Source organism: Lepisma saccharinum, chromosome 19 (genome assembly GCF_977018435.1).
Source record: "Lepisma saccharinum chromosome 19, izLepSacc3.1, whole genome shotgun sequence".
Lineage (NCBI taxonomy): Eukaryota > Metazoa > Arthropoda > Insecta > Zygentoma > Lepismatidae > Lepisma > Lepisma saccharinum.
The window spans coordinates 48,566,916-48,576,795 of NC_139247.1; positions in this window are offsets into that span (position 1 = coordinate 48,566,916).

Below are 9,880 nucleotides of genomic sequence, written 5' to 3' on the forward strand. Positions count from 1 at the left end.
CGAATATCATATGTAACTTATTCAACGAATATTTTATAAACTTAACCAACGCAAACAGAGAGAATGAAAATAATGACAAAACACTAGAGATCCCAATGGACAAAGAGCGGCCAAACAGTATATATATATATATATATATATATATATATATATATATATATATATATATATATATATCCCAGAAGTAAGTGCTAATGAGCTAAAAACAAGGTTTAGAAAACAAAAAATCTAACAGACCTGATGAATGGTCAGATGAACTTATTAAATCCTGCTCAGAATCTATTTTAGAACCCATGCTGTATGCAGTCAACAATTCAATAAAAGATGGTACATTCCCCAAAGTTCTAAAAAAAACAGCACAGTGATACCCATATTCAAAAAAGGAGCTGAAACAGACATTGAGAACTACAGACCTATCTCCCTAACATCTGCTTTTTCAAAGATACTGGAAATTTTTTTAGCAAATTATATTATAAAGTTTTGTAACAAATGTAACATAATAAACTGAAACCAGCATGGATTCCAGAAAGGGAAATCAATAAACACAGCTCCAGCACAGTTAATCGATTATGTAGCCGAAACATTAGTGAAACACGAAGCTGCAAACACTATATATCTAGATCTTTCCAAGGCATTCAATAGGGTAAAACATGACTTGCTTATGGTCAAACTAAGCAACATAAGAATAAGAGGGATAGCTTATGAACTTAACCAATCTTATCTACAGGACAGAATGCAAATTACTCAAATAAGCTACAACATGCATGGTATAGTCACTAACTTTAAATCACAAAGTAGGAAAGTGTTAATGGGGGTACCCCAAGGATCAATCCTGGGGCCCCTGCTCTTTATTCTGTACATAAACAATGTACCAGAATACCCAAACACATTTTTTTTATGCTTATTATAATTATTGCTATCTCATTGTTGACAATTTCATTGTAAAATGGCCACCTGTGCTGTATCTGAAATTTTCTCAATAAATAAATAAATTGTCACCTGTGCAGATGACACAACCGTTCTTGCCAGAGGTATCGACTCTAGCAAACTTGAAATAAACACTTTTATCACCATAAACCAACTGGCACAATACTTAACTTCACACGGATTAATAATAAACAACAATAAAACAAAATTTATTATATTCAATACAATCCGAAACATGGATTTTGAGTCACAAACACTATGCATAGACAATGTGCTCATAGAAACTATCTTCAGTAAAGTTTTTGGGAATAACACTAGATCAAAAATTAACGTGGGAAGAACAAATTAACAACATCTGAAGTAAAATGGCTGAATATAATTTAACAGAAATTAACAAATGCTTATATTATGGACTAATTTACCACTATGTTGAATATGGCATAATAGCTTGGGGTGGATCATTTTATAATAATACTGTCAGAATAATGAGACTTCAAAAGAGAGCACTTAGAATAATGTACAAACTAGGTTGTAGGGAATCTTGCAAAGAATTATTCAGGGGGAAACAAATTATGACAATATACTACCTATACATCCATAAGGCTATAACGTTTGTTCTAAATACTGGAAGCATGACTAAAAATAACCAATTACACAACCACAATACACAGACTCAATATCTCAAAACAATCACCAATGAATGCTGGGAAAATATTCTACAACCAGCTGCCTCATGACATAAAACTGATATCTCCAAAAAAAAAATAATAAACAAATACAAACAATAAAAAAATATTTGACAGAGAGAGCTTTCTACAGTATCAGAGAATTCATGGAACAAGACAATACAAGGCCAATGTACTAAACAATATGTATTTTAATTGTATTCTTATTTCAATCATGCAACAATGATAATGTGTTTTTATTTTTATTATAGTGTAATGAAGTGTATTTTTCAATTTTTACTTTGGTGTAGTGATGTAATGTACTACACAATGTTTCTTCTTTTTGGTTATGATGTACTAAACTAATTATTATTTCATTATGTATCTTGACGTTTTCCATGCCCTTTTAATCAAGGGTCAACGGAAGAAAATAAAATTCAAATTCAAATTCAAATAACCCAAAGCACTTGAAAAAAAATGGTTTTAACTTTTTTTCAAATGAAACAAAATTGTGTATATGTTTTTTTTGTTGTTGTTTTTTTTTGTTATTTTTACTTGATCTTGAATTTTGTAATGACCAGTCTTGGATATGTGTATGAAGGTGGTTTGTGCTGTAAAACACCATTGTAGGATGAACAGTAACAGTATGACATGCATGTTTAGTTATGGGGTAAATTATTGAACACAGCAGGGTTCGTGGGTGGCATGCTATGGGGTAATTATTGGACAGCTTGATTATTGGACTGCAACAGGTACTGGTGGCCAGCTCAACCACAGATTGAAATTGTGAAAACGCTGTATTTGTTTTATGGTCTTGTGCAAACCGTATCAGTTAATCCATTTCAAATAACTTGTAATGATGAAGTAAGGTCAATGTTTCAAAGTATCTCTAGTGCCTCCCCAATGGTGCAGTGTTAGCGTCGTTGCCTTGTAATCAAGGGGCCCTGGGTTCGATACCCGGTGGAGGCACATAGTGGTTTGGATCTCACTTTAAACTGTAGGTCCAGTCCCGATCAGCCTTACTGTGCATAAAGTGGACTTAAAACACCAAATCAAAATCAAAGTATCGTTAGTCTCAGGAACGAAATATTCCCTACTCCGCAGTCTGATCGTGTAATTATTGAAGATGATGTGGAAAGTGACAACCTAGTGTAAGCCTATGGCATCTCAATATGCTTTGTTGTAGTGTGTTTGATTAAAATATATTAATTGTGCAACGTTTGTAGGCCTACTTGAACAAAGAAGCTGTCTAAAATGTTTAAAGTTTTGAAAAGTTATGTATTTAGTTATAACTGTATTTAGTTCATGCGCATGCACTCCAGTACAGGAAGGCCAGCAGTGGTGGCACACAGCATAACTGTTACAAATTAATTCTTTAACTTTTGTTTTTTTATTATTTTTTCCGAGTTGCCTCAATCTGCAAGCCTCCAAGGTTCGTCTTTTTCGGATATGGTGCCATCAACACCCTCTCGCGGCACTTTGACAAAAGTCACAATAAATATGTTTGACAACAGACCAACTGAAATTCGAAAAAATGAACAACTGTGCCAGGACATTCATCTTTCCCCTTAGAGACGTTATTGGAAACAGTATCAGCTAGAGTGCTAATTTTTTCAGTATAACGTACCATGTAGAAGCAATGAATTCTTGGTTTTCTTAATTTTTCTGGATCTGCTTCCCAGGGTGCGAAATCCTGGGGAGAATGGGGGATTCCCCCCCATCAACAATCTTGCTCTCAAAAATCATCTCACCAAGAAAATTAGGGAGGGAGAGTTTCTGTTACAACAAACGAAAGATAAGCAATTACTTTTAATTTCAAATATACTGTACTAAAAATAATATCGAAAACATACACAAATTAGTATAGTTGTGAGTGTTCAATGCTTTTTCTCTCTCAAGGGATCATTAACAAATTACATCAATACACACAATAAAAGTTAAACAAGAATGCAAAACAATAATAACTATGAAATCTAATTGATTTATATTAACATAAAGCAAAATAAATAAAAACTTACACATAATAAAACCACTTCAACTATTTTAAAATTTATTAACATCTTTAACCGGTTAGTAAAGGAATTAATTTGCTACTTTATAATATCTGATATATAACAAATGTATTTCTTTTTTGTAATTAATAATAATATATTTTTAATTTAGTAATTTACTTTCACTTTTAATAACATTATAAATATGTATATCGTATAATGTATATGTAACATATGTTTATGGGGGAGGGGGATTTGTAGATTAAGATCTTTCTCTCCCACCAGTCTTAAATGATTTTGCATCCTGCTGCTTCCCCAACGGAAACTGTCACCGCACGCCACTGATTTAGTTCTAATCAGTTCAGTAGTTAGTTGTAGTTTAGTGACAGACAGCACCTCAATATGCTTAAATTTACTTGTTATAGTTTGTGTGATTAAAAAACACCATTTGTGCAATATTTGTACTTGAACAAAGGAGAAATTATTAAAAGGTTGCCCGAAGAACTAAAAGTTTTGCTAATTTTTACTAGATTTCACTGTTATACATCTTTTACAACAGTCATGTGGTGTTCAATAATTACCTCACACACAGCACCTATAGTACAAACCATTGTCCAGCATTTACCCCCTATAGCTCACCTCTGTACTGCGCAGAACATATTGAAAACTACTGTCCAATATTTACCCCGTTGTGTCCAACAATTACCCCAAGGGCGGTGTAATTTTTGGACACAGTTTTATTTAATTTTCTAATCCTGAAAGGAATTAGTAAATTTCAACAATGGTACCCAGACAGATATATCAAATAGTCATTAACAAAAATATTACTGGCTAGAAAAGTACATAAAGCTATAGTAAAAGTTTGATTTTTGTCCAATATTTACCCCGGGTCATTCTACATAAGCAAATTTCGCCACAGGAGAACTATGGACAGTTTTTTTTTTTTTTACATTGGTTTTGATATCTAGAAACATGTACAAACATATGTACTAAAAATGATTGTTTTCTAAAATGGTCATGATGAAATCAATTACTTTAAAATTGGTTGATTTGACATGGAATGAGCCCGGTTGATTAATGAATAGTTATTTTATTTTTATTTATTGTGTTCTCCGAATTTGTTCTGAATATGGTTTAATATTCATTTGCACAGTTATTACTCAGCCAACTTTCAGTAATAACCTTGCACAAAAGCTGCATAATAATAAAGAAATGCATAAGATGATCACCATTAATATAATAATACTAATAGCTGAAAAGCGGGGGGGGGGGGGTAGATTGATAAATTATAATAGCAGAAATGAACATTGCGAAACTTATTCTGTATACAGTAGACTAGCGATTAACCGAGGCTCCGGGTTAATCGAGGGAGTGGTTGAAAAACATCGCGCTTCATAACGCACCCCCTGTTTGTTTACTAGTAAGTTGGAGTCAAGTCACCGTCTGCGATGCACGTGTTCGTTACATTGTCGTTGTATCCGATTCTTACGGTGGTGTTTAAATCTGTGTAGGCCTATTCTAAACGAGTAATGTAGTATGAGTGGCAAACGGAAAAGGTGTGTGGTTTCTCTGGAAACAAAATTCAACGCAATAAAAAGGTTGGATAAAGGTGAGTCTATTAAAAAGGTTGCTGCTGATTATGGAGTCGGGGAAGTGACTGTTGGAGATTGGAGACGTAAGCGGAAGGACATTGAAAAGTGGATGAGCGGGGGCAGTGGTTTAACGCGGAAAACGATGAAGAAAGGTGAATATGAACAGACGTCCAAGGCTTTATTTTTGTGGTTTTCACATCTGCGAGGCGCGGGAAGTCCAGTAAGTGGTCCTATGGTGCAGCTAAGGCAATAGAATTTCAAAAAAAGTTTAAGGACGGCCAAGAAGGTTTCACCGCGAGCGATGGATAGGTGAACAGATGGAAGAAGAGATACGGCATTAGACAGCTCAATATTACTGCGCGAAAATTGTCAGCTAATTCATCTGAAGTTGCTGAATTTCAATCAAAAATGAAAGAAGTTATTTTGCTAGGCGGACTGACATCGGATCAAATCTTCAACTGTGATGAGACAGGGCTGAACTTCAGAATGCTTCCTACCAGCGCCTATTTTGGCAGCGAAATCAGAAAAAAAAACGCTCCTGGGTTCAAGAAGAGTAAGGAAACAGTGACCATTTTAGCCTGTGCCAACGCGTCTGGCTCCCTTAAGTTAAGACCCCTCCTGATTGGAAAGTCAAAAAACCCAAGAGCGTTAAAAAACGTTAATGTCAATTGTCTTCCCACCATGTACAGAAATAAAAAAAGTGCATGGAAGGACAGCACACTTTTTAATGACTATTTTTTCAAGGAATTCGTTTCTGTGGTTGAGGCGTTTCTAATAAGAAAAAAAGCTTCCTAGAAAAGCGGTATTGTTGTTGGACAACGCGCCTTAGCACCCGGACGCCAACGAACTTTGTAGCGGCGATATTAAAGCCATGTTCTTTCCACCCAATGTGACTTCACTAATACAGCCCCTGCATCAAGGGGTTCTTGAGACTATGAAAAGAAACTACCGGCGGAAGCTTCTTCAGGTGTTGATTTCCAGATTGGATGAAGGGATGAGCGTAACGGAAGCTCTGAAAAAAATAACGGTGAAAGATGTTTCATATTGGATTGCGACGGCGTGGGAAGTTAAGAACTCAACACTTCAAAGATCATGGAGAAAGCTGTTTGGCTTGGAGAAATCCAACGAAACTTTGCCGGGATCGGACAATGAAAATGTCTCTCAACTCGTCCAGCTAGCTAATGAGCTAGCTACCAGTGGAAACGCCAATCGAAAATGAAGACGTCATCGAGTAGTGTAACCAAGAACAACAAATGGAACTGACTGACGACGCTATTGTTGTTATATGGTCATCAGTCCTGAAGCAAATTACGAGGAGCACGACACGTATGAGAGCACCCCGAAAATATCACATTCTGAGGGACTGAAGGCGATCGAAGCTGCTATAGCCTACATTGAACAGCTAGAAGAGTCTACGCCGTTTGATCTACTCTCCCTACAGCGTTGGCGTTACATCGCAGCTTCGAAGAGAGGAAAGAGGTTAGTCCAAAAAACTATGAAAGACTTTTTGAAAAAGTAATCTTCTCATTTATGTTGTACTAGTAATAAATAATTACTATACAGTTTTAAGTGTTGTTTCGTCATTTACGACCTATTAGCACATTATCTCCGAATTATCCGAGTTTTTCCGTATCCGAGGTAGTCTCGGTCGCAATTAGCTCGGATAATCGCGAGTCTACTGTATTTGCACCAGCTGTTGTGTTTAGTAATAATGTAGGTTTTTCCAGTGTACGAATGATTATTGTTTCACTTGCGCCAATATGTGAGAAACAAAAGAGGAATAACAAGGCAGGTTGTACGCACTGTGATTCAGAATATAGAATGATAAACGAGCATTTTGCATTATGTTAATTGGAGTAGGTGAAAATAACTTGAAAAGTTAGTACGAATAATTTCGTACTACTTTGAAAAAATGCGCACTATATTGTGTAATGGTCACAAGAAAGTTCTTGGACATTAAACGAGAATACAAGACGTGCATTATCTACTTCTCGATCAGTTGCTTCATTTTATGTTAATAAATATTTCGTTTTCTGACATATATTCAGTTAAAAATTCGAAATTATGTGCAAAGATCCCGCGATCGAAACTCCCGTCTCTGTTGCCAGATCGTACCTCGTACGGCCATCCGAACAACTATGAGTTTGCGCCAGACACTGGCGTACCTAGAGGAGATGGGGGCTGATGGGGCTACAGCTCCTCCCGAAATGTTAAGAAAAATCGAAATTTTCAAAGGAAGCAGCAAAGAACTCGGGACAATTCAAAATGGTAAGTCAACCTTGCCTTAAAATGAACTCCATTACATTTTTTTTTTGTTTTTGAACAATCTTTAAGACGAAGGTTAAAAATGTTAATTATGACATATTTTATAGTGCATCACGGCCTCATAGAACACAGCTATGTAATATCTACCTTTACAATTCCAGCCCCCTCCGAAAAAAATCCTGCGTACTAATGTGACACCCGATATCGATCCCGGAACCAGGGGTTTATCCAGGATTTTTCCATTGTGGGGGTGTTGGAAACTTCTGTGGGTGTAAGTATGGGAACGTTAAGTGCGTATTTTGGACCATTTTTAAAATGTTCGCCATAATTCAATTTGTTCACAGATGTTTCCAGAGATTAACCCCCCTTCCCTTCACGTAACATTTTAGAAGCAAAAAGATGTCAAATGCAGGAAAAGATGGAAAATATATTTTTTGTGATAATGTTAACATTTCAGCCTAACGTTTCGAGTTTGCTTTCCGATAATGTTCAGTACTTGATTTAATGAATCGTTAGAAAAAACACAAGAGCTGACATTGAAAAACACAAAATTTAAACACATTTTTACCAGGAATCATATCATGCAATTCTTAAGCTGATGAAAGATTATAAAGTTGATGTTATAAAGAAATGAGCAACACTTGCGAAATATTTTTTAACTGTATTTGTATGGTTCTTGTCGTAGGTGTAACTCGGAGTTCATCTTTGGGGGTGCCCAATTCATCAATGAAAAATATCAGTGAGAATGTATTGCATGGGTGCGTACGCGCTTGCCTGTCTGAAGTAGTAGTAATAAGTACAGATATAATATAATTCTTAACTAAATGATTACACTGCGAGAGAAGCGAGAAAGACAATTTTTAGATTCTATGTTACGAGTGAGTTCCAAATTCTGTTGGTGTTGTTAAATCTCTGTTTAAACAATGATTCACAAACTGAAATAAAGTAATGAAACTATATATGTATTTATAGCATGGCCATGAAGACTTTAAAATATAGTGAGAAGTTGGTATGCACGTTTGATAGATACCTGGTATTGCTTTTGAACGAAATCGGTCAAAGAATATCATACTGAAGTCTTATACCCTTACAAAACTTTGGAATATACGCTTGGCGGTATTGAGAGTGTATCTTCCCAATACTGCACAAGAGACTCTAGGGAAGAATTAATAGTCATGTGCCTCTTTGCCTTAAAAGAAAACTAAATAACATGTACAAATAAACGCATGGCATGTTAACTGCAAAGGGGAGGCAAGGAATTTTCACTTCTAAATTGACGTAATGCTATATTTCCAATTATTTAAAAATTGAATAGAATTTATTTCACTTTCCAACACAAAGAGCACAATGAACCAAGTGACATTTCTCTCTCCACGTTTTCCAGCAGGCAGTGGCCCCGTCGTACCCCCACTGGTGCGCCTATGGTCAGATATAAATTTGGGACTTAATGTAAATTAAATTTATTTTTATATTTAATTCCTTATACTTCCTTTGCTTCATCTGCAAAGTTGGAAAAAAATAAATGTCATTATGTCAGGGAACAGAGTCGATAAAAAGAAGAAGACAATCTATATCTGTGCAAACTGACAAAAACATAATTGAATAGGTTTTTTTGATTGATTGATTTGGTGTTTTTAGTCCATTTTATACATACCGTGCGTCCATTTCGATCTTCAGCCGAGAGATCGGGAGAAGCGTGGCGGGCGGCGCTGACGGAGATGCCGACATTTGCGGCCTGTAATGCCCGCTTATTTTTATGGACAGATATTTATATAAATATTGCAAAACGAGCACTAACCTGTGTTATAAGAGTTGTTCAAACTGATATCCACCAAGTGCCAAGTGTGTAGACTTTCGGGGAGAATACGTTGAATAGCCTGAAACTTTCGTGCCTGTAGCTAAAGTCCTTCTGGGTCGGGCCGAGAACTTATCAGCCCCCCTCGTAACGTGAATCTTATGGCTGGCATTCCAATCCTCTTACTGACACAACACACATACACACTGCAATAACACAAACAAGTAACGGCAAGAAACCAATAATAACACTCTTGCGCACAGTACGAAATTAACACGCTCTTGGCTTACATCTGCTCGCCACTATATTCATAGCTCTGTCTGTCTTCATCTAGTCGCGAAGGAGCAAAAAACTCGAGCTCGGAGATTTCGGATTGCAAGCAAGCTCACGAATACCATTGACTTTTAACGGTTTCGTCTGCAGCGTAATCTTGATACAGTGTTGCACATTCGAAACCTCCAAACGATCCCCATCGACACAAAACTCTTTCAAGGATATAAACTTAAGCAGGACGTTACTGGTCAAAACTATGATTAAAATGTTTTATTATCTGTGGCTCTTTACATTGTTTTTAAAGCGTATTTTTTAGTGTATATAAGGACAGAACTTGGAGGAATTACAGATGATAAATTATAACACAGGTTA